We start from the raw sequence: 23,509 nt of genomic DNA, 5'->3' as shown, positions 1-23,509 counted from the left end.
GTTTTTGTAATTTTTTGTTTCCTGGCAACATGTAGCGATTGTCAGTTCATGTGTTTTACTGTAGTTTTTGTAATTTTTGTTTCCTGGTAACATGTACTGATTGTCAGTTCATGTGCTTTACTGTAGTGTTTGTAATTCTTGTTTCCTGGCAACATGTAGTGGTTGTCAGTTCATGTGTTTTACTGTAGTTTTTGTGATTTTTTGTTTCCTGGCAACATGTAGTGATTGTCAGTTCATATGATTTACTGTAGTTTTTGTAATTTTTTGTTTCCTGGCAACATGTAGTGACTGTCAGTTCATGTGTTTGACGGTAGTTTTTGTAATTTTTTTGTTTTCTGGCAACATGTAGTGATTGTCGGTTCATGTGTTTTACCGTAGTTTTTGTCATTTTTTGTTTCCTGGCAATATGTAGTAATTGTCAGTTCATGTGTTTTACTGTAGTTTTTCTAATTTTTTGTTTCCTGGCAACATGTAGTAATTGTCAGTTCATGTATTTTACTGTAGTTTTTGTAATTTTCTGTTTCCTAGCAACATGTAGTGATTGTCAGTTCATGTGTTTTACTGTAGTTTTTGTCATTTTTTTGTTTCCTAGCAACATGTAGTGATTCTCAGTTCATGTGTTTTACTGTAGTTTTTGTAATTTTTTTGTTTCCTAGCAACATGTAGTGATTCTCAGTTCATGTGTTTTACTGTAGTGTTTGTAATTCTTGTTTCCTGGCAACATGTAGTGGTTGTCAGTTCATGTGTTTTACTGTAGTTTTTGTCATTTTTTTGTTTCCTAGCAACATGCAGTGATTGTCAGTTCATGTGTTTTACTGTAGTTTTTGTAATTTTTTGTTTCCTGGTAACATGTACTGATTGTCAGTTCATGTGTTTTACTGTAGTGTTTGTAATTTTTGTTTCCTGGCAACATGTAGTGGTTGTCAGTTCATGTATTTTACTGTAGTTTTTGTCATTTTTTTGTTTCCTAGCAATATGCAGTGATTGTCAGTTCATGTGTTTTACTGTAGTTTTTGTCATTTTTTTGTTTCCTAGCAACATGTAGTGATTGTCAGTTCATGTGTTTTACTGTAGTTTTTGTAATTTTTTGTTTCCTGGTAACATGTACTGATTGTCAGTTCATGTGTTTTACTGTAGTGTTTGTAATTTTTTGTTTCCTGGCAACATGTAGTGACTGTCAGTTCATGTGTTTTACTGTAGTGTTTGTAATTTTTTGTTTTCTGGCAACATGTAGTGGTTGTCAGTTCATGTGTTTTACTGTAGTTTTTGTCATTTTTTTGTTTCCTAGCAACATGTAGTGATTGTCAGTTCATGTGTTTTACTGTAGTTTTTGTCATTTTTTTGTTTCCTAGCAACATGTAGTGGTTGTCAGTTCATGTGTTTTACTGTAGTTTTTGTCATTTTTTTGTTTCCTAGCAACATGTAGTGATTGTCAGTTCATGTGTTTTACTGTAGTTTTTGTCATTTTTTTGTTTCCTAGCAACATGTAGTGATTCTCAGTTCATGTGTTTTACTGTAGTTTTTGTAATTTTTTGTTACCTGGTAACATGTACTGATTGTCAGTTCATGTGTTTTATTGTAGTTTTTGTGTTTTTATTTTTGTTTCCTGGCAACATGTACTGATTGTCAGTTCATGTGTTTTACTGTAGTTTTTGTAATTTTTTGTTTCCTGGCAACATGTAGTGATTGTCAGTTCATGTGTTTTTCTGTAGTTTTTGTAATTTTTTGTTTCCTGGCAACATGTAGTGATTGTCAGTTCATGTGTTTTACTGTAGTTTTTGTATTTTTTTTTTGTTTCCTGGCAACATGTAGTGATTCTCAGTTCATGTGTTTTACTGTAGTTTTTGTAATGTTCTTTGTTTCCTGGCAACATGTAGTGATTGTCAGTTCATGTGTTTTACTGTAGTTTTTGTAATTTTTTGTTTCTTGGCAACATGTAGTGATTGTCAGTTCATGTGTTTTACTGTAGTTTTTGTATTTTTTTTTTGTTTCCTGGCAACATGTAGTGATTGTCAGTTCATGTGTTTTACTGTAGTTTTTGTGATTTTTTTGTTTCCTGGCAACATGTACTGATTGTCAGTTCATGTGTTTTACTGTAGTTTTTGTGATTTTTTTGTTTCCTGGCAACATGTAGTGATTGTCAGTTCATGTGTTTTACCGTAGTTTTTTTCATTTTTTGTTTGCTGGCAACATGTAGTGATTGTCAGTTCATGTGTTTTACTATAGTTTTTGTCATTTTTTGTTTCCTGGCAACATGTAGTGATTGTCAGTTCATGTGTTTTACTGTAGTTTTTGTATTTTTTTTTTTTTGTTTCCTGGCAACATGTAGTGATTCTCAGTTCATGTGTTTTACTGTAGTTTTTGTAATGTTCTTTGTTTCCTGGCAACATGTAGTGACTGTCAGTTCATGTGTTTTACTATAGTTTTTGTAATTTTTTGTTTCCTAGCAACATGTAGTGATTCTCAGTTCATGTGTTTTACTGTAGTTTTTGTAATTTTTTGTTTCCTGACAACATGTAGTGATTGTCAGTTCATGTGTTTTACTGTAGTTTTTGTAATTTTCTTTGTTTCCTGGCAACATGTAGTGATTGTCAGTTCATGTGTTTTATTGTAGTTTTTGTAATTTTTTGTTTCTTGGCAACATGTACTGATTGTCAGTTCATGTGTTTTACTGTAGTTTTTGTAATTTTTTTGTTTCCTGGCTATATGTAGTGATTGTCAGTTCATGTGTTTTACTGTAGTGTTTGTGATTTTTTGTTTCCTGGCAACATGTAGTGATTGTCAGTTCATGTGTTTTACTGTAGTTTTTGTAATTTTTTGTTTCCTGGCAACATGTAGTGACTGTCAGTTCATGTGTTTGACGGTAGTTTTTGTAATTTTTTTTTCTGGCAACATGTAGTGATTGTCGGTTCATGTGTTTTACCGTAGTTTTTGTCATTTTTTGTTTCCTGGCAACATGTAGTAATTGTCAGTTCATGTGTTTTACTGTAGTTTTTCTAATTTTTTGTTTCCTGGCAACATGTAGTAATTGTCAGTTCATGTATTTTACTGTAGTTCTTGTAATTTTCTGTTTCCTAGCAACATGTAGTGATTCTCAGTTCATGTGTTTTACTGTAGTTTTTGTAATTTTTTGTTTCCTGGCAACATGTAGCGATTGTCAGTTCATGTGTTTTACTGTAGTTTTTGTAATTTTTGTTTCCTGGTAACATGTACTGATTGTCAGTTCATGTGCTTTACTGTAGTGTTTGTAATTCTTGTTTCCTGGCAACATGTAGTGGTTGTCAGTTCATGTGTTTTACTGTAGTTTTTGTGATTTTTTGTTTCCTGGCAACATGTAGTGATTGTCAGTTCATATGATTTACTGTAGTTTTTGTAATTTTTTGTTTCCTGGCAACATGTAGTGACTGTCAGTTCATGTGTTTGACGGTAGTTTTTGTAATTTTTTTGTTTTCTGGCAACATGTAGTGATTGTCGGTTCATGTGTTTTACCGTAGTTTTTGTCATTTTTTGTTTCCTGGCAATATGTAGTAATTGTCAGTTCATGTGTTTTACTGTAGTTTTTCTAATTTTTTGTTTCCTGGCAACATGTAGTAATTGTCAGTTCATGTATTTTACTGTAGTTTTTGTAATTTTCTGTTTCCTAGCAACATGTAGTGATTCTCAGTTCATGTGTTTTACTGTAGTTTTTGTAATTTTTTGTTTCCTGGCAACATGTAGCGATTGTCAGTTCATGTGTTTTACTGTAGTTTTTGTAATTTTTTGTTTCCTGGTAACATGTACTGATTGTCAGTTCATGTGTTTTACTGTAGTGTTTGTAATTCTTGTTTCCTGGCAACATGTAGTGGTTGTCAGTTCATGTGTTTTACTGTAGTTTTTGTCATTTTTTTGTTTCCTAGCAACATGCAGTGATTGTCAGTTCATGTGTTTTACTGTAGTTTTTGTAATTTTTTGTTTCCTGGTAACATGTACTGATTGTCAGTTCATGTGTTTTACTGTAGTGTTTGTAATTTTTGTTTCCTGGCAACATGTAGTGGTTGTCAGTTCATGTATTTTACTGTAGTTTTTGTCATTTTTTTGTTTCCTAGCAATATGCAGTGATTGTCAGTTCATGTGTTTTACTGTAGTTTTTGTCATTTTTTTGTTTCCTAGCAACACGTAGTGATTGTCAGTTCATGTGTTTTACTGTAGTTTTTTTAATTTTTTGTTTCCTGGTAACATGTACTGATTGTCAGTTCATGTGTTTTACTGTAGTGTTTGTAATTTTTTGTTTCCTGGCAACATGTAGTGACTGTCAGTTCATGTGTTTTACTGTAGTGTTTGTAATTTTTTGTTTCCTGGCAACATGTAGTGGTTGTCAGTTCATGTGTTTTACTGTAGTTTTTGTCATTTTTTTGTTTCCTAGCAACATGTAGTGATTGTCAGTTCATGTGTTTTACTGTAGTTTTTGTCATTTTTTTGTTTCCTAGCAACATGTAGTGGTTGTCAGTTCATGTGTTTTACTGTAGTTTTTGTCATTTTTTTGTTTCCTAGCAACATGTAGTGATTGTCAGTTCATGTGTTTTACTGTAGTTTTTGTCATTTTTTTGTTTCCTAGCAACATGTAGTGATTCTCAGTTCATGTGTTTTACTGTAGTTTTTGTAATTTTTTGTTACCTGGTAACATGTACTGATTGTCAGTTCATGTGTTTTATTGTAGTTTTTGTGTTTTTATTTTTGTTTCCTGGCAACATGTACTGATTGTCAGTTCATGTGTTTTACTGTAGTTTTTGTAATTTTTTGTTTCCTGGCAACATGTAGTGATTGTCAGTTCATGTGTTTTTCTGTAGTTTTTGTAATTTTTTGTTTCCTGGCAACATGTAGTGATTGTCAGTTCATGTGTTTTACTGTAGTTTTTGTATTTTTTTTTTGTTTCCTGGCAACATGTAGTGATTCTCAGTTCATGTGTTTTACTGTAGTTTTTGTAATGTTCTTTGTTTCCTGGCAACATGTAGTGATTGTCAGTTCATGTGTTTTACTGTAGTTTTTGTAATTTTTTGTTTCTTGGCAACATGTAGTGATTGTCAGTTCATGTGTTTTACTGTAGTTTTTGTATTTTTTTTTTGTTTCCTGGCAACATGTAGTGATTGTCAGTTCATGTTTTTTACTGTAGTTTTTGTGATTTTTTTGTTTCCTGGCAACATGTACTGATTGTCAGTTCATGTGTTTTACTGTAGTTTTTGTGTTTTTTTGTTTCCTGGCAACATGTAGTGATTGTCAGTTCATGTGTTTTACCGTAGTTTTTGTCATTTTTTGTTTCCTGGCAACATGTAGTGATTGTCAGTTCATGTGTTTTACTATAGTTTTTGTCATTTTTTGTTTCCTGGCAACATGTAGTGATTGTCAGTTCATGTGTTTTACTGTAGTTTTTGTATTTTTTTTTGTTTCCTGGCAACATGTAGTGATTCTCAGTTCATGTGTTTTACTGTAGTTTTTGTAATGTTCTTTGTTTCCTGGCAACATGTAGTGACTGTCAGTTCATGTGTTTTACTATAGTTTTTGTAATTTTTTGTTTCCTAGCAACATGTAGTGATTCTCAGTTCATGTGTTTTACTGTAGTTTTTGTAATTTTTTGTTTCCTGACAACATGTAGTGATTGTCAGTTCATGTGTTTTACTGTAGTTTTTGTAATTTTCTTTGTTTCCTGGCAACATGTAGTGATTGTCAGTTCATGTGTTTTATTGTAGTTTTTGTAATTTTTTGTTTCTTGGCAACATGTAGTGATTGTCAGTTCATGTGTTTTACTGTAGTTTTTGTAATTTTTTTGTTTCCTGGCTATATGTAGTGATTGTCAGTTCATGTGTTTTACTGTAGTTTTTGTGATTTTTTGTTTCCTGGCAACATGTAGTGATTGTCAGTTCATGTGTTTTACTGTAGTTTTTGTAATTTTTTGTTTTCTGGCAACATGTAGTGACTGTCAGTTCATGTGTTTGACGGTAGTTTTTGTAATTTTTTTTTTCTGGCAACATGTAGTGATTGTCGGTTCATGTGTTTTACCGTAGTTTTTGTCATTTTTTGTTTCCTGGCAACATGTAGTAATTGTCAGTTCATGTGTTTTACTGTAGTTTTTCTAATTTTTTGTTTCCTGGCAACATGTAGTAATTGTCAGTTCATGTATTTTACTGTAGTTCTTGTAATTTTCTGTTTCCTAGCAACATGTAGTGATTCTCAGTTCATGTGTTTTACTGTAGTTTTTGTAATTTTTTGTTTCCTGGCAACATGTAGCGATTGTCAGTTCATGTGTTTTACTGTAGTTTTTGTAATTTTTGTTTCCTGGTAACATGTACTGATTGTCAGTTCATGTGCTTTACTGTAGTGTTTGTAATTCTTGTTTCCTGGCAACATGTAGTGGTTGTCAGTTCATGTGTTTTACTGTAGTTTTTGTGATTTTTTGTTTCCTGGCAACATGTAGTGATTGTCAGTTCATATGATTTACTGTAGTTTTTGTAATTTTTTGTTTCCTGGCAACATGTAGTGACTGTCAGTTCATGTGTTTGACGGTAGTTTTTGTAATTTTTTTGTTTTCTGGCAACATGTAGTGATTGTCGGTTCATGTGTTTTACCGTAGTTTTTGTCATTTTTTGTTTCCTGGCAATATGTAGTAATTGTCAGTTCATGTGTTTTACTGTAGTTTTTCTAATTTTTTGTTTCCTGGCAACATGTAGTAATTGTCAGTTCATGTATTTTACTGTAGTTTTTGTAATTTTCTGTTTCCTAGCAACATGTAGTGATTCTCAGTTCATGTGTTTTACTGTAGTTTTTGTAATTTTTTGTTTCCTGGCAACATGTAGCGATTGTCAGTTCATGTGTTTTACTGTAGTTTTTGTAATTTTTTGTTTCCTGGTAACATGTACTGATTGTCAGTTCATGTGTTTTACTGTAGTGTTTGTAATTCTTGTTTCCTGGCAACATGTAGTGGTTGTCAGTTCATGTGTTTTACTGTAGTTTTTGTCATTTTTTTGTTTCCTAGCAACATGCAGTGATTGTCAGTTCATGTGTTTTACTGTAGTTTTTGTAATTTTTTGTTTCCTGGTAACATGTACCGATTGTCAGTTCATGTGTTTTACTGTAGTGTTTGTAATTTTTGTTTCCTGGCAACATGTAGTGGTTGTCAGTTCATGTATTTTACTGTAGTTTTTGTCATTTTTTTGTTTCCTAGCAATATGCAGTGATTGTCAGTTCATGTGTTTTACTGTAGTTTTTGTCATTTTTTTGTTTCCTAGCAACATGTAGTGATTGTCAGTTCATGTGTTTTACTGTAGTTTTTGTAATTTTTTGTTTCCTGGTAACATGTACTGATTGTCAGTTCATGTGTTTTACTGTAGTGTTTGTAATTTTTTGTTTCCTGGCAACATGTAGTGACTGTCAGTTCATGTGTTTTACTGTAGTGTTTGTAATTTTTTGTTTCCTGGCAACATGTAGTGGTTGTCAGTTCATGTGTTTTACTGTAGTTTTTGTCATTTTTTTGTTTCCTAGCAACATGTAGTAATTGTCAGTTCATGTGTTTTACTGTAGTTTTTGTCATTTTTTTGTTTCCTAGCAACATGTAGTGGTTGTCAGTTCATGTGTTTTACTGTAGTTTTTGTCATTTTTTTGTTTCCTAGCAACATGTAGTGATTGTCAGTTCATGTGTTTTACTGTAGTTTTTGTCATTTTTTTGTTTCCTAGCAACATGTAGTGATTCTCAGTTCATGTGTTTTACTGTAGTTTTTGTAATTTTTTGTTACCTGGTAACATGTACTGATTGTCAGTTCATGTGTTTTATTGTAGTTTTTGTGTTTTTATTTTTGTTTCCTGGCAACATGTACTGATTGTCAGTTCATGTGTTTTACTGTAGTTTTTGTAATTTTTTGTTTCCTGGCAACATGTAGTGATTGTCAGTTCATGTGTTTTTCTGTAGTTTTTGTAATTTTTTGTTTCCTGGCAACATGTAGTGATTGTCAGTTCATGTGTTTTACTGTAGTTTTTGTAATTTTTTTAGTGATTGTCAGTTCATATCTTTTACTGTTCGAGAATTTCTCGCATAATATATTCGGGAAACTGAATAGTACATGAAATTTGGGTCCGTGGATTCGGGAAAATAGCATTCGGGAAAAGGTAGCTTCGGGAAAACGTCCATTCGGGAATGCGGAATCGGGAAAATGGATGAAAACGCCCTCGCTATGATTGAGTGGACAGAACGTCCGTGGTTCCATTACTGATTTGTGCAGAAATCTATCTCCATTCCACGTAACAAGAAAACAAAAGTGTTAATTAGATTTTGAGTTTGTCGGCGCACCATCAATACCCCTCAAAAATAACAGGCAAAATGACGTGTAATCAGAAGTAAACGATATTAATTTGTGTTCATTATACACTAAATCTAAATGGTGTTGTTTCTCTCTCAAGAATGCTCCACCGTAGGATTATAATGAGTTCGGATATGTCTCATACGGCCTAGCCTATCCAAGTGTCATCCTCACCATCCCGTGGTACAAACTGTTCCAATGAGGCTCGAGTCGGAACTGTTATATCCGAAATGGAGGAAATTCGATTTCAAAGCACGTCCGGAAGATTTCAAGCTGGCAACCCCATTACCGGACAATCCAATACCGTGCTAGAAATATGCCACTGAGAATACTCAGTTTCTTTCAATTCACAATCTAATATATGGATTAAGAACTACCGTTCGAGAGGCAATGAAGAATAGGAAGAGATATAAAACTTGTTCAGCGAAATGGATAACCGTCGATCTATTTCACAGAAGTGGGGAGTAATGTTTTACAAGCAAATTAAGACATACAAAAACGGTTTATCCAACTAGATCTAGTAGTCTTATAAAATTTCATTGTAGCTTTCTAGTAGGTTCATTAAACAATCTGTTATATTTTTAATTGGTTCTCTTAATTAGTATTAATTTAAAATTTAAACTCTAACATGTTGAAATTTATAGCATTCGTATCTCTCTCTCTCTTTCCGCCCCTCTTTTCCTCATCATACTTACCAATTCTATCTTCCCCCTTCTCTCAAACGGAACGATTGAAAACAAGCAAATTTAAGGGAAAATATTTGTTTTAGTTAGGATACGTACTTTTAACTATTTAGTGACTTCTGTTTTACGAATTATTATAGAAAAAATATACTATTGAATGTATTTCAGTCTACTTGGACTAGACCTATTACAGCAAGGTGACTTTTGGCCTGTTATGTTTTATATAAAATTTGTATGCGTATATTAAATGTATTTATTTGACATCTTTATTTAATTCAAAAGAAGTGATTATAATGTTTAGTTAAATATTCATGTCATAACATTGTCATGAAAACAGTAAGAAAAAGTATTCCAGTACTTTCTGTGCTGATCTAGTAGGCTACCTCTTTCTTTTGTAAGTTTTTTAATTGTCTTATTTTACGACCTTTTATCAAACGCTACGGTTATCTAGCGCCTGAGTGAAATGAAGGTGATAATTCCAGGGAAATGAGTCCAGTGTCTAGCACCAAAAGTTACCCAGCATTTCTAAATCGATTGAGGGAAAACCCCGGAAAGAACCACAACCAGGTGAATTGACCTAACCAGGATATGAACCCGAGTCGTTCGTTTCACGGTCTGACATATCAACCGTTACTCCACAGGGGTGGGCTGTTCTGTTTAGTGATCATCCTACTTCCACGAAAGCTCTTTGTATGATTGTAGTTTAATATTATAGTTATACAGGACGAAGAAAAATTAAGAGGATATGTGCTGTACTTACCGAAATGCAATTCTTTAGAGGAAGTCTGGACCTACTCAATTTATATAAATTTCAAATCTCCCATACTTTGCTTACAAATATGAACAAAAATTAAGAATGAGGCACCACTGTCAATATTGTTCTACTGATACATTTCTCATATTATAATATTCCAGCAATGTTGTTTGGGTAAAAGTAGAGTTTTAAGCTTACATGAACAGAATCTTGGGTTCAATCCCAACATCTTACTTTTTTAAATTCATGTTTTAAGGTATTTAGTTTTGGATATGAGTAAGTCTTTGTTCGGAGTAAAACTGAAAAGAAAATATAACATTTTCAGAGTTACATAAAGTTCAAGAAGTCTCTGCTAGATGTTGTACATGCCAAAGCGTAATCCATAACTACTCTGGGAAATCTTCGTTTTCAGACCAAACCTTTACATCTGACTGGTGACCAATGATGTGTTGAACCTTCTCTTTCACATATTAAAACATTCGATTATTTGTGATTTTATAGAAATCACTAATGGGTGTTAAATTGTTAAATTGTTCTAAATTAATCGTCTTTAGCGATACGGACTATATAAATTAGCAATATTACCTATTTAATTAAAACATTTCAATGTTTCTCATCACGAGTCGAGATATGTTTACATGTATCGTTTTTCTGCGAATTTAACTGACATACTGGTGCCATACCATATCAAGAATAATCATTAGCGAGGCGAGTATACTAAAAACAAAACACACTCTGACCTGTGTTACCGCGATGTGTCCCAAGAATGTTTACGAAGGTGAGTCATTACTAGAGAGCGGAATTTTAGTCCCTAAAAAGTGGCATTTTAGGCGCCTAAATTAGGCTCTTAAACTCCTTTATTTAGGCTCTATAAAATAAAAAATAGGATTTTTTTTGTTAAAGAATGTCACTGATATAAGATTCAACATTTATTTAATGCAAAATTCTAGGATTAAAAGAAACTTCCACACATTTCACAAGGGCACACATGCGTACACAAAATGAAGACATTCTGTCTTTAAGTTAGTGTTTTTCATTCACCAATCACGTTTCCATAGTTTGCTTCACAGTAGATGATCAGCACTTATTGTGGCTATTGTGTCGCTCACTGCTGTACTTACAAATGGTGAGGAAAAAGGAAAGGGCTGTTATCTGTCTTGGAATGTAAGAGAATGCTTATTCGGTACAACCTAGCGAGTTTGTATTAAATTGCCGACAGACAGAGGAAGATATAATAATAATAATAATAATAATAATAATAATAATAATAATAATAATAATAATAATAATAATAATAATAATCTGTCCTGCAGGAGGTCTTTTACATGCCAGTAAATCTACTGATATGAGTCTGTGCCATTTCCCTGATCCGGGATCGAACCCTCAACCTCGAGCACATAAGGCCAGCACTACACCGACTACGCTACACAGGCCGACTGAAAGTTGGAATTTTAGGATTGAAAGATTGTAAGAATGAGAAGGGCTGGCCCAGAGGTACTTCTCTATTGTGTTGTTCACTGCTAGGAAGGAGTTGTTGTTATCCGTCTTGGAATGTAAACGGTACAGGATGTTAAGAAAAATAGTAAACAGTTACGAAAAATGATGCAAAAATTAAAAAAAAAAACTTAAAAATAGGCACTAACGTCGAAATAGGCATTTTAGGCACTATAAAACCCTTTTATTTATACCTATATTTCCATGAAAAATGTAAATATTAAATCTCAAGCCTGTATGTATCAAGGAAAAAAAATAGGTTTTTACCTAAATTCCGTTCTCTAGTCACAGCTTCAGTATCAGAGTTATCGTCGTTAACCTCTAGCGTGGGACAATAGTTAATTAGATCCCAGATATGTTGTCCTTCAAGTTAATCTTCTGACTAGAAGTTATCTGGACTCTGAAGCTGCCATATGCGTACATCAGTCGCCATCGCTATGAATCACGTATCGGTCGGAGATGGCGATTTCTCGGAGCTGTGATTTTGTAACTATAGTCACAATCGGAACCAGTGACAAACCTGTCACAGCGACAAAATCACAACTCTTAAAATCATACTCCATCACTAACAGTGCAAATGTGTTCAGAAGACTTTAATTTGTGTGTATCGTTTCAAACACCCTGTGTAAATGTATTCCTGCAATCTATTGATGTAGTGCGCTCGGTTCCCTAGCAACGCACCTGATTTAATTTTGAAGGAAACGCGCTATGCTCTCCTCTCTCTCTTACACAGGCCGCGACAATTGAAACAGCATCGTTCAATAAAACCAGACATCCATCGATTTGCAAAGCAGTCAGTACTCCGAATTGGTAATTGTTCCATTAAATCTACAGTCAAAACAGACTTAACGAAGAGCTGACCACATAAATGTTGGCTGCTGAACGTGATGCTCTCCGGGTATTATTCTGCTAGAAAGTTAAAGCCATTTATAAAGTACATACCACTCTGAAGTGACCTACACGTATCAAATTACACAATCATCTTTGTGTCATATTTCAGTCCAAATACTGATGCCTTTTACTTGCCCTGTATTCTCGCTCTCGTCCCAGGCTACTCTTTTTCGTTTTTGACTCAATTTTCGGTGGTTCATTTGCACGCTTTCTTTTACGCTATGCTCTCGTTCGTTGAACAACTTATTTCGACATAATTTCTAACAAAAAACTTCTCGGCAATGTAATTTCACTCACTGGTTTCGACTGTGTAACTTCACATCACTACACAAAAGACGCACTGCCTGGTGGCAGTCCTATACCCACTAAATTATGTAAGTTGGTGGAAAACCGCAAACATCAACAATTTTATTTACGCGATAACATAGCAACGCACACAATTCCGTAGCAACGACACGTCCGTCATAGAATTTAAATTCTTGACGTGTATGTCTATAAGTTCGGTCCATCCCAGAAAGTCGATCGACACATTTTCAGACGACTTTCATCGAGCCTATAATTTCTAAACTACATTACATATTCCAGTGAAGTAGACGACGATTGACAGATGAAGAATCACTGTGTTTAACGTGACCTTGAATTGGAGCGGGTGACGTCATCTAGCGATAAGCGGAGGGAGGGGAGGAATTTGAGGCACAAATTGACAGGTCGCGTAGCAACCGAGGCAGTGTAACTCGATAATGCGAAGCGATAGAACGTTTGCAGTAGTGTCAAACGATTCGTAACGAACCTCGCTACAATCTAAATTGAATAACACTCAGCAGTCAATAAGTTAAATTGGAAAAATTTGCGAGTGATGTTAAGTGAAAATAGAAAATGCACAATGTCGAGACATACGCAGCGCAAATGGGACCGGGTGTATAACCAACCGATATCTTACATTCAACATCCATTCCAATAGACATATTAACGCATAAAACTTCCGACTATGTCTCTGATACAGCCTACTCCGAGTTTTTCACAGCATTCCACACGTACCCTGCCTTTCGAAATCTTACTTCCAAAAAATCCTTTCAATAGTCTAAGTAAAATCGTTATTCACAAAGATGCCGAAAATTACTTTCTCGATATGGGAGATACTTCTTATAACTACAAAGTTCCTAAAAAAATTTGAAAATGTACTCTGTATAAAATTTTCTCTGCACAAACTACTCATCTCCAGTTTTTAATTATTTTTATATTCTTGTCAGTTTGAAAATATAAACTCTATAAGATATTCTATGTTGTAATCCACTGTGTTCGTAAATTTTACGTAACAGAACGTACACAAGCATAGAAATTTATTTAGTTACCAATTCTGCAATGCTGGAAATGAAAACTCTGAGACTTTCTCCAGACGATTCCATACCCAATCGAATAACGGTAAAGCAGTTTTTAAAATGTATTTTAATGGTGCATAAAATAACTAAAATACTGATTTAACTCTCAAATACGGAATTTGGAAACTTCGGTTCATTACGAATGAAATTATCCACTTTACGATCCTCTTGAGCTACAAGTTCCAAATCCTGTAGACCTCTCAGTAATTTTATTTTCCTCTTAATTAATGTGACATCGGGGGAACCTCACTTCTACATAGTGCGTCCCCGGGTGGCGATCAGGAGAATAATAACCCACTTTAATCCGTGAGTAAGACGGGAATAAAATATCGTCAGCGAACCAACAGGTGGGATGATTGTAGAATTCCTAACCAGTAGAGATAACCGTCTAGTTAAGTAGGAGATAGAAAATCCCCGAAACTAAACGCAACGCCTTTAGGTGAAACTCTGAGCAATGGTGCAGGATCTCGACAAAATTATAAATGAAGTAAACAGTGAATGTAAATTACAAAAACTTTCTCAATAATAAAATTACAAATGAATAGTAGGGGAGAGTCGGGTAGTATCGGACATCGGGTAATATCGGACAGTGAGTTTCTTTCATCTACCACACGATGATAGTACCTGATTGACATGGTTACGTTTCTGTGATGTCGCATACAGAAACTTAACCATGTCATTCAGGTACTACCATATGGTGGTAGATGAAAGAAACGCACTGTCCGATACTATCCGATGTCCGATACTACCCGACTCTCCCCTAAATGTAAATTACAGACGTCTTCATTATCACGGTATGCTAGTACGCAAAACTATTTGGAGGATTTAGTGAAGAACAGTTTTCAAAACATGGAAGAGGTGATAGTAGGACGAAGAAGAATAAAGTAAGCAAAGAAGGAAATGATACTAAGGGATATGCTACTGGACCTAAGTGACAGCTGTGAGCAGTGTGGAATGAAGATAAATGGAAAGACGATGACCATGGTTATCTGAAGAAAAATAAAGAAGATATACGTGCGAATTCGAAATGAGGCAACAGAGCAAGTGGACAGGTTGAAATATATGGAATGTAGGAGAGACTAGATTAATCTTGTACAGAATAGGGACCGATGGCGGGCTTATGTCAGCGCGGCAATGAACCTGCGGGTTCCTTAAAAGTCATTTTAAGTAAGTAGGTAGGTGTATTAAAAGTAGTAACATAAGCTACTACCAGGAAGTCAAGAGGAGGATAGCAATGTTAAAGGAAGCTTTTAACAGGAAAAGGAGCATCTTCTGCGGACCTCTGGAAAAACAATTAAGGAAGAGACTGGTGAAGTGCTTCGTGTGAAGTGTGGCACTGTATAGATTAGAAATGTGTACATTACGACGAAGTGAAGAGAAAGGAGCAGAAGCATTTGAAATTTGGATATGGTCGCCACTGTAATATAGCTAAGTATATAGTCTAATATTCATTCAAGTAAACGAACAGCTATTTAACATATACATTCAGTACAAAATCACAACAATGTCAATAACCATGATCCACTCTACTCATCAATAAACATTACATTCTGGGACTAATTTCAGAATGTAACTTCATATAAAGAGAAATTATATAATGAATGTCCTTTATTAATTGCTTAGCTTATTATTGACTCATACTCTTCATATATAAACCGGAAAAAAAAAATAAATAAAACGTTCAAACCGAAACAGCTGTATTTCCATTCCCAAAACTAGTGACGTATTCTACGTGCTGGTGTACCCCTAATGCAGCGCAGAATTTTTTTGTTAGGCGCTTCCACTTTTCAGTAATTACCTCTAGATACACGGAAGCACACTCAGCCAGTTGCCATACTTCTCTGACAGATGGCCGACCTGTCGCGGAAGGTGATATGACATAGGAAACCATAAAGGATTGTAAGGTAGCAATGATAAGCGAGCCGAGGTCCTTGTAATCGGTATATCCTAGCATTCGTCTGGAGAAACGTCGGAAATATCTATTATTGGACTACATATAGGTGTCTTGATTATTCATTGAGGACGGCGAGGCCTCATATATGAATATGTATAGACTTCGGAAACTATGAGGAATCCAAGTCAGTGTAGCCGGTTCCTTGGATGAACCAGGACATTCCGAATGATTCATAATAACAATATAGTAAAAATAAGCGACTTGTAGAACCACTGAAGATAAGTGCAGGATAAATTTCTCACCAAAGGCCTCAGCAAACAGAGTTGCCGTCAGTTTGTTTTGAACTGCAAGTGCAAACCAGTTGTTGTGGTAATTATTTGCATATGTAAACAGCACTTTAGATATAGTTACAAAATATTATTCCCACACCGTCGCGTCAGTGAATCTTCCTCCGGCAACTCATACAGTAGAGAAAGTAAAAAAATGTTTTCTTAAAAGATTTAGAAAGAGGTCGGTATCGGGCGATCGTACACTTAACGGCAACAAGAATGGGCCGACTCTTGGTCGATAGAAATCAAGTTCTATCGCGCGGTTCACTAGTGTAAACGAACTGCACTTCAAGGCACCGCTCTGGTGTCTCTTCATTGAAAGTCGTCCGTCTACAATGTAATCAACGTTACGAACTGCGTGTGGCCTAGTGGTAGGATGTCTGACATCCGACCCGCAGGTTGTGAGTTCGTCTCCCAGTAAGGCAAATTTAATTTTTTTTTTTTTAGTTTTTAATTAATTTATTAGTGTAAATGTGAAATGGCATTTGTTCATAAACTTTGTTATGCCTGCCTTGTAAAAATATTATTACCATTACTTGTGGGCTATTAATAGGCGAGACTGGCCTGTATAAACAAAAATACTTGTTTCACATCCCAAAAAGAGACCGGACGCTTATCAAACATGAATAAATAATTAAATAAACAAAAAACAGATAATTTGTTAATATATTAACAAAAAAAGGCCTGTGGTGGGGACTAGTATCTCGTCCACAAACTACCTACGTCAACAACTGCCCTCATTCTGAGCGGCATGGAGTCCACAAGATTATGGAACAGGTTAAATTCATGTCCACCTCCTCCCAAGCATCTATATAATATGATCTAAGATAGAACTTAGCACTTCTATCGACCAAGAGTCGGTCCATAATTCATAATTAAAACCATTCAAATAAATATATAATATTAAAAATAAAACCAAAACAATAAACTCCAAACTCAATAAAGTAACAAGTAAATGTTTACGATTAGAAGAAAAACTCAAATTGAACATTTTTACAGACTCTAACTCCACCTTTACCCAAAATTGCTTCCAGCTACAACACTCCGACTCAGATTCCTTAAGTAAGTTGGAGATAATAATTTTCGAAAAGTGAATTCATTAGGCTCTAATATTACTCGTACATAACTAAAATCATCACTGGGAGAAAAAAAAACTTTCTATACTTTTTTTAAAGATGGGGCACGACAGGGGCGTTGCGATCGGAAACACACATAGCGTGGGCTGTTGCTATGGTAACAGCGGCTGAGTTGCCAAACTTACAGTTCCCTCGTGGCGAGTGCTTAATAGCTCTCTTAGCGACATTTATTATGCATACAATGTTAGCATTGGTACGTTTCGTCTTTGATTCGCTGTCGATTTCTGTATTGTTTTCTTACCTTCGCGTCAATAAAATTGTCAATGAATGTTTTAACGTCAGCCATCTTAACGTCAATTGCTAGCTTCCATCAGGTGGCAGCGTGGTAGTCCATATTGTCAACATAGCACTGTAGTTCCAAACTCGGCCGCTTAACTGTCATGTCCCATATTTAAAAAAAAACAGGTATAAGCACTTCAACACAAGTGCATCCACTAAGTTCACATTAATAAATTATATGGAAGGAAAATGGCAGCCAGTACATCAAAAGGGCTGACTTCTGCTGTCAGTACCAGCATCTTAATGAAAATTATTTGTTGAAGTGGGAAATTCAATTTATTCAACTGTGATCCCTTCTCTCCTACTCACTAGAAGACGAGCGGTAGGAATGTTACCTTCATGACTGTGGCTGTTAATTGTTATAAACATCACTCAGGTGAGAATTGCAGTAGCCAGATTACCCATTTCGAAAATATTAGTAACGATATGCGTATGGAAATTAAAGAATACTAATAATTTTAGTAACGTAACCCTTAAAAATTGCTTAATCTAGTAGGTATAAATTATAATTAATAATTTAACTTCTCACTTCCTAAGTATAACAGCACAACTGATGAAGTCTGCATATTTTTAATAGTATTGTTACTGCGTCACATAATAAAAGCATATTTCTCAGTAACATACTTCCCCTGCCGCTTCACACCGCGCTCTTCTTCTCATGGGTTACTAACAACAGAGTGCACCACAGCCAGTGAGTCTACATGATAGTCGTAATGAATGAATGAATAATGATGATTATGATGATGACGATGATGACTGGAGATATGTTGGGATGTTACGGGGAAACGGGAGTACCTGTAGAAAACCCTAAAACCGTGCACTGCCTGACCACAACCTTGTCCAACAAAACTAATACTCAAAATTCGTTTACGGAACCTGAAAGTGCTCTTTCACTGAATATCCATACATTTTTAATTGGTTACGACGCTTTATCAACTGCTGGAATAAATTTATAGGGATCCTAAAGAAAATAGGTGTGGATTGGAAAGAGAGAAGGCTGTTCATTAATCTTTATATGAAACAACGAGTCAAAGTCAGGATAGGAGAAGAAATGTCAGAAGGAAGTGAAATTGGGAGAGGCGTACGTAAAGGATGCTCATTATCACCTACACAATTCAACATATATTTCGAGGATTTAGTGAAGAACTGTTTTTAGAATATGGGAGAAGTGATAGTAGGAGGAAGAAGAATAAAGTGCATAAGGCTTGCTGATGATATGGTGTTGGGGGTATGCTACTGGAGCTGAATTACAGCTGTGAACAGTATGGGATGAAGATAAATGCAAATAAAACGAAGACCATGGTCGTAGGGAGAAAAATAAAGAAGATAAACTTACGAATTCTAAATGGGACAGTAGAGCAAGTGGACAGCTTCAAATACTTGGGGTGTACTATAAGCAGTAACATGAGCTGCTGCCAGGAAGTCAAAAGGAGGATAGCAATGGCCAAGGAAGCTTTTAATAGAAAAAGGAGCATCTTCTACGAACCTCCGGAAAAAGAATTAAAGAAGGGACTAGTGAAGTGCTTTGCATAGAGTGCGGCACTGTATGGGGCAGAAACATGGACATTACGACGAAGTGAAGAGAAGCGACTAGAAGCATTTGAAATGTGGATATAGAGAAGAATGAAACGTGCGAAGTGGACAGACAGAATAAGAAATGAAGCTGTGTTGGAAAAAGTGAGTGAAGAAAGAATGATGCTGAAACTGATCAGGAAGAGGAAAAGGAATTGGCTGAGTCACTGGCTGAGAAGAAACTGCCTACTGAAGGTTGCACTGCAAGGAATGGTGAACGGGAGAAGAGTTAGGGACAGAAGAAGATATCAGATGATAGACAACATTAAGATATATGGACCATATGAGGAGACAAAGAGGAAGGCAGAAAATAGTAAATACTGGAGAAAGCTAGGTTTGCAGTGAAAGACCTGCCCTTGGGTAGAACACTAATTGAATTGAATTCAATATCAACTGTTATGGTTATCTAGCGTCTGAGTGAGGTGAAAGTGATAATGCCGGCGAAATGAGTCCAGGGTCCAACGCCGGAAGTTACCCAGCATTTGCTCTTAATTGAGTGTGAGAAAATTCTGAAAAAAAAAAAACAACTAGATAACTTGTCCTAACCAGGATTTTAACTCTGATCCGCTCGTTTCACGGTCAGGCATGCTAACCGTTACTCCACAGAGGTGGACGTCATGTATTTTACTAGTGTAGTTTGCAGTATTACAGTATGAAGTTAAAACTATAGTACAGCACAGAAGCCTTTTAAAAATGTACACATGTTTAGCGTTCATTACTAATTCTACACACGCTCTCTCCTGTCGAACTCGTATTCTTGTTTTAACACCCGAACGTTGTGCTTCAATCTTATTACCGAGCTAGTACGTGACTTGTTACGCAAGAATATATCCCTCTGTTTAACAACAATGAAGAGCTGCGGTTTACGAAGACAAACATACTTGACTTCTCACAGGCCATCAATATGCAGAACAACTTCGTGAAGCAAACTCCTTAGAGAAAAGTTTGATCGTCGCCATAAACACCAAAGCATGTATCGAGGTTCGATGTACATGCCTTTGGTGAGGAGCTGTCAGCAGCCTGACAGATTAATCTTCTCGCCAAACTTAGAAGGCCTCAGTCCGGGCAGAAACGTCAGTTTATCTTGCCGCAAATCTTTATTGCAGTATTTATGCAGATGGTCGTGTTTTAATGGCTTTGGTCCACGGCTGTGGACTAAAGGTTAGCATTACCTGGTTGAGATTTTTTTCCGGGACTTTCAAGCCATTAAGAGCAAATGCTGGATAAATTTTGGCGCTGGAGCCAGGACTCATTTCGCTGGCATTGTCATCGCCACTTCATTCGGAAGCTAGATAACCATAGCAGTTGATAAAGCGTTGTAAAATAAACCAGATAAAAAATAATGGCTCTGTAACTTTAAATATGACGTTCCCACAACTATTTATTTTATAAAACTGTCCGGTAGGCCTACAGTAACGGATTTCTAGGTGTTGAAAAAGAGAGATTTAGGACTTTTAGAAGTTCATACGACTTACTAAGTCCGCGGAATCCCGGACCGCAAACCACATTTTTTGATATGTAACATTTACATTAGGATGTATAGTACTTATAGATGCTACTAAATGTTGCAGATATTCAATGACAGAAGAAGAGGGATGCGCGCAAGTCAGTCGGTTCATTGTTGATGTTTGTAGTTTGTCAAGTATGTTTGTGTCATTTTGCCCCCCATCGCTAAACTGTTTGCAGCTTACTATGACGCTTATCTGCAGAATAACCTACGTCACGCTATCAGGAATAAACGTCCCGAGTTGTTGGACAATGCAATAATCCTTCACGATAATGTAACAGCCCATACGGCAGCCATTGTTCAGACCCGTTTACGGCGCTGGAGATGGGAAGTACTAGAGCATCCTCCCTACTCCCCCGATCTGTCACCATGCGATTTCGATTTGATACCGAAATTGAAAGCTCCATTGCGTGAGAGACGCTTTCATACATGAGAAGACATAGCCAACGCAGTTGCGACGCGAGATTGCCAGATTGGACGATTTATTTCAGTAGGTTATTTTACAACGCTTTATCAATATCTTAAGGTATTTAGCGTCTGAATGAGATGAAGGTGATAATGCCGGTGAAATGAATCCAGGGTCCAGCACCGAAAGTTACCCAGCATTTGCTCATATTGGGTTGAGGGAAAACCCCGGAAAAAAACCCTCAACCGGGTAACTTGCCCCAACCAGGAATCGAACCCGGGCCACCTGGTTTCGCGGCCAGACGCGCTAGCCGTTACTCCACAGGCGTAGACAGATTGGACAATGGAGCATCTGATGGTATTGGTCGTCTTCCTAATTGTTGGCAGCGAACATTTGATTCCCTTGGAGATGTGTTAATGAGCGTGCAAACTTTTTAATGTGTTAATGTGCATGCACACTATTGTTCTTAACATTATGACATAAGATAACATTTTCTTAATTTTTACTCTTCTCCCTTATCTACAATACTTCCTGAGAAACTTATGTAACAGACATGATTGTATAACAACGCATTTGCCTAAAATAGTTGCCATGACTTAGTAAGTGACCTTCGTATAAAATTAACAATTTTATTAATAATTTCAAGGAAAAATTGTTCGGGGACCGGGTATCGATCCCGGGACCCTTCGCTTAGCGCGCGAACGCTCTACCGACTGAGCTACCCCAGGAACTATACACGACACAGTCACAATTTTTCCTTTGCATCCGCACAGCTCAAATGAGCTGACAAGACGCCAGAACTCAACTATGAGTGCACACAAATACTGTGTGACTTAAATTGTGGCTTTCTGTTAACATACCTCTAGTAACGAATGTATTATGCTTGAAATTGTTATTGAAATTATTCAAACTTGCCTTAGAGGAAGCTACTACCTGAAAGCCAGATTTGCATAATACATTCGTTACTGGAGGTATGTTAACATTTTAAGTCACACAGTATTTGTGTGTACTCATAGTTGAGTTCTGGCGTCTTGTCAGCTCATTTGAGTTGTGTGGATACACAGGAAAAATTGTGACGGTGCCGTGTATAGTTTCTAGGGTAGCTCAGCCGGTAGAGCGTTCGCGCACTAAGCGGAGGGTCCCGGGATCGATACCCGGCCCCGGAACAATTTTTCCTTGAAATTATTCAAACTTGCTTTACAGGGAGCTACTACCTGAAAGCCAGATTTGTATAATTTTATTAATAGTTTTAATTTTAATAAATATTTCATTTTTGGAGGAATTTATGTACAAAGAACTGGTGCTGACAATGAGTGCTACTGAACTGAAGACTCAACTTCTATCAGTGGGAGAGACTTATTGCTGAATTGTCAGTTTCATTTCATATAATAGGATGCGTTGACGCAAAAACTAATTTGTATGTTCTCGCCTAACCCGAACAACCTACCACCACTTTTATGGTAGAATGGACTTTTCCAAACAAACTTCGGTTCCAAGAAATTAAGTAAAATCTTCTTCCCTCCCCTTCTAAGACCAATATGGAGAGAACTTGCCACAACAGTGTTTGTCTGTAATATATACTTTTTTACATTTTAAATTGCATTTTTGTAGTTTTTTTTTAGACATTTATGCATTTTAGGGCATGTAGCACGTATGGGCGAATCCAGAAATGCATATAGAGTGTTAGTTGGGAGGTCGGAGGGAAAAAGACCTTTGGGGAGGCCAGACGTAGATGGGAAGATAATATTATAATGGATTTGAGGGAAGTGGGATATTATGATAGATACTGAATTAATCTTGCTCAGGATAGGGACCAATGGCTTATGTGAGGGCGGCAATGAACCTCCGGGTTCCTTAAAAGCCAGTAAGTAAGTAAGTAGACCTACCGGTATTTTTATTTTAAATATACGCAAAATGCTAAAAAGGCGCTTTTCAAGCACAAACATAATTTTTAGGCATTCATAGGCGTTTCAGGTCCTATAGAATTTTAATAGGGGATTCAGAGTACAAGAAACGTAGAGATAACATACGTAAGTCTAGGACGTAGCAAACAAAACAGATACGGAACTAGAAATCCGTTTCTTAGTGATGACGTAATGGTTGATAAAACGTTTATAACAGAGAACTCTAACTGTTTTATCAAAAAAGTGAACGCTGCATAACCAACAGGATGTGCCGAATGATTTATTGCGTTTTGGGTCAGGACAGTGCGTGAATGAAACCGTCCAAGTTTGGCGAGACCTTGAGTATGGCCTGTTCAAGCATGTGAGACTCGATGCAACGACTAGAAGACAGAATTTGCAGGAGAAGAATAGGAGTATGTAGGAGAGCCTATAAGAAGAGCAGGAGCAAGTGCAAGAGGGTCAGCCAGAAAATTCAGACATATTGTAGATCCACTGCAGTGCTGCAATTATGACAGAAAAATCTTTATTGCTGAGTATTATTTCCGTTTATATGGACTTGAACGTGCAAATGGCCCAAGTTTGAAATACGTTTCAAATGACATTCGTTAAATGTATCACAAGCCACCACAGGGTAACACGGTTTTTGTTACCAGGATCATAACACACTCGCTTTGCTGTAGGAACACTTTGCGAAGTTTCTCATGGAACACGTTTTCCTTATCCATTAAATCCACTTGACTTTACACCACCCGACGCCTAGGTATGGGTTATGTTAAAGGAGTCATCTTTATGGAAAATCAGCCAACAATTAGGGGAAAACATAGTGGTTTTTTCACCAACTGCAGCAACATCTATTCTTTTGCAAACATGTTTGAAAATTTACGTGAACATTAGGCCAGGTCTTTCACTACAAGCCTAGAATTCTGCAATATTTTGTATTTTCTGTCTTCCTCTTAC

At 36.1% G+C, this 23,509-nt stretch overlaps 1 protein-coding gene and 1 non-coding gene across 7 annotated transcripts in view; one reads left to right on the top strand and one right to left on the bottom strand.

Moving 5' to 3' along the window:
* The window catches only part of LOC138699566 (diacylglycerol kinase eta), a 187,237-nt gene that overhangs the window by 107,941 nt on the left and 55,787 nt on the right, over positions 1-23,509 (bottom strand). The window lies entirely within an intron of this gene.
* On the top strand, positions 21,742-21,814 carry TRNAS-ACU (transfer RNA serine (anticodon ACU)). The gene has a single exon. It is a non-coding gene; the product is annotated as a tRNA-Ser (tRNA).

The sequence above is a fragment of the Periplaneta americana genome, chromosome 5 (genome assembly GCF_040183065.1).
Source record: "Periplaneta americana isolate PAMFEO1 chromosome 5, P.americana_PAMFEO1_priV1, whole genome shotgun sequence".
NCBI classification, from domain to species: domain Eukaryota; kingdom Metazoa; phylum Arthropoda; class Insecta; order Blattodea; family Blattidae; genus Periplaneta; species Periplaneta americana.
Note: the sequence above shows the minus strand (reverse complement) of the source record. Positions and strands in the feature narration are given on the sequence as shown.